General features: G+C 44.5%; 1 protein-coding gene across 1 annotated transcript in view; it reads right to left on the bottom strand.

Annotated features, from left to right (window-relative positions):
- Positions 1–2056: 2056 nt before the first annotated feature.
- Positions 2057–2418, bottom strand: part of fat3a (FAT atypical cadherin 3a) — a 49296-nt gene continuing 48934 nt past the window's right edge. The window contains 1 exon segment of the mRNA XM_076975946.1: positions 2057–2418. This exon segment is cut by the window's right edge and continues 2251 nt beyond it. The gene's annotated coding sequence lies outside the window, so the exon portion shown is untranslated.

Genomic DNA, 2418 nt, shown 5'->3' with positions numbered 1-2418 from the left:
TGACCTAGCTGCATTGGCTGCGGATAATTTTTAGTTCTCGCGGTTCAGTAGTACGATTAGTTTCTACCGCGGGTGTAACGTCATGCTGGAGCAGCCTTCTAGCATGTCTGCGCTCACGACGGCGATTGTCGAGTCGTACAATGAACGAAATTAAGGTGTCTTTAGTTCTTCCGAGAGCCCCTCTTTGTATATAACCATGAGTGCACCTGACCCCCATCCACTCTCTGAAACTACTCTCTGAATTCCAGGGAATTTTCTACCACATACATTTTACCCTAGTGTAACCCCCCCCCCCCCCCCCCCGATGATGGATAGTAAAATGCATGTCTCATAGCAACAGAGAAACACTCGTATGTAGAGCATACGTCTGCCTTTGACTCCCAGAGAGGAGTAGCCCAAGCTAAAGCTCTGTCAGACAGCAACGCAATCACATAAGCTACTTTGGCACGTTCGGTGTGGAAACATTCGGGTTGCTGTTTAAACATAAGTGAACACTGTAATAGAAAACCCCTACACCCTTCAGGATCTCCTGAGTAACAAGCTACAAGCTGGAGATGGGAGAGCGGGTTTGAGATGAGCCGCAGCAGCTGGTGTTCCAAGAGATCTTTTGGCAGGTGGTGAATTGCCTATAGCTTGTATAGCTGCAGCAACCTTAGTCAGTTGCTCCATGATCTGGTGAAGCACCCGTTGTGTCCAACATATAGCCCTCAGCTCTGCTGCCTCACGAGACGTGGCTGGGTCCATGTGCCAGCTGAATCGTTCTGTAACGCGGCGAGTACGATAACGTACACACCACGTGAAAAAAGAGAGAGAAGTGAGTCCAAGTGCCAGCTCAAGCTGACGAAACCTATGACAGGGTTTACTAGCCAGTGAGAGAGAGGCGAGCAGAAACCATCGGTAAGGAAACCAAACACAAAATGATGTGGAAAACTCAACACGTAAAACAAAACTTGACCGTAAAAACATGGGAGAAAAGAGAACACAAAACAACACGGAAAACTCAACGCGGTTTAAGCAGATGGTAGAAATGGTAGAAAACTAATAAAGGCAACTCAAAAGACAGGGCAGTCATGGCCTGGTGGTTAGGGAACTGGTCTTGTGACCGGAGGGTCGTGGGTTCAATCCCCAGACCTGAGGCCATGACTAAGGTGCCCCTGAGGGGCCCTTAACCCTCAATTGCTCACTTGTATAAAAAATTAGATAAAAATGTAAGTCGCTCTGGATAAGGGCGTGTGCCAAATGCAGTAAATGTAAAAGACGCGGAAAAACTCAATGCGTGAAAACAAAACCAAGGACGCCAGGGGAAGTAGCTGGCAGCAGGCAAACGCAGCAACAAACAAAAAACCTAAACCAAAGTATAACAGCTAGGAAATTTTACAGGTGGAGGAAAACTTGAAATGGGCCAGGGAGTGGCGCAGGAGATAGAGACTCAAATAAGTGACAGTATAATGAGAGTGATAAAGAGAGAGAAAGGTGGTGAGACACCTTGCAACATAACCCAACAACAGAAAAAGCAGAGAAGGGCTGAAAGCATACTGGCATGACCAAAAAGATTCAGCAGTGATCCATCACAATAAACATCCTTAACGAACAAGGACAAGGTACGATGGATCACATTTATGGCATTTAGCAGACACTCTTATCCAGATCGACTTACAAAGTGATAATCTTTAAATGGTAGAGTAAATTTTACACTGAACACTATCTCTCTGTTTCTTTCTCTTAAGATGACAATGATTTGGGGAATTGGGGCCCAGAACACTGAACACACTGGTAATCATTCCAGTACGAAGCAATCAAAGCCAAGAAAACAAGTGTGTGTGTGTGTGTGACTGTGAGGGCCACAGGGGTTGGGCCCTGGCTGCTTCACATCTACGTAGTCACTGAACATTAACCACACACAGTTAGGCAAGGTCACTAGGAAACTGGCAGAGACTCTAAACATTAGTCACAGATAATGCAGTGCATATGGTCATTTCAATGCACACTCACACACACCCACACACACACACACACACACACGCACACATCTGTTCAATAGATACATTCGGTTTGATCAAGATTATTTTTAATTTTTTGCATTGATTAAAAAAAATAACAACAAAACCAGCAGTTAAAAATGCATTTTACCCACTTCATTTAGATTAGAGTTGTTTTAATACTGACAAAATGTACAGAACAGAACAAAGGAGGTTGGGCGGAGTTAAATCTCTGCAGAGAGTGGGCGTGTCCAGAGTTCCTTCCTTCTATAGACAAAGAAGATGAGGACCAAAACAAATATGGAAAGAACCACCTGAACTATTCTAGAGAGAAAGAAAAACTTAATAAACTGGTGAGCACAGATGTCATGGTTTGTGTTGCAGTCTTTGTCTGTGTGTGTGTGTTTCTGCAAAGCACGTTTGCACACGTGTATGTGTG

Source organism: Brachyhypopomus gauderio, chromosome 16 (genome assembly GCF_052324685.1).
Source record: "Brachyhypopomus gauderio isolate BG-103 chromosome 16, BGAUD_0.2, whole genome shotgun sequence".
NCBI classification, from domain to species: domain Eukaryota; kingdom Metazoa; phylum Chordata; class Actinopteri; order Gymnotiformes; family Hypopomidae; genus Brachyhypopomus; species Brachyhypopomus gauderio.
The sequence above is the reverse complement of the archived record's forward strand: the minus strand, read 5'-3'. Positions and strand labels throughout refer to the sequence as shown.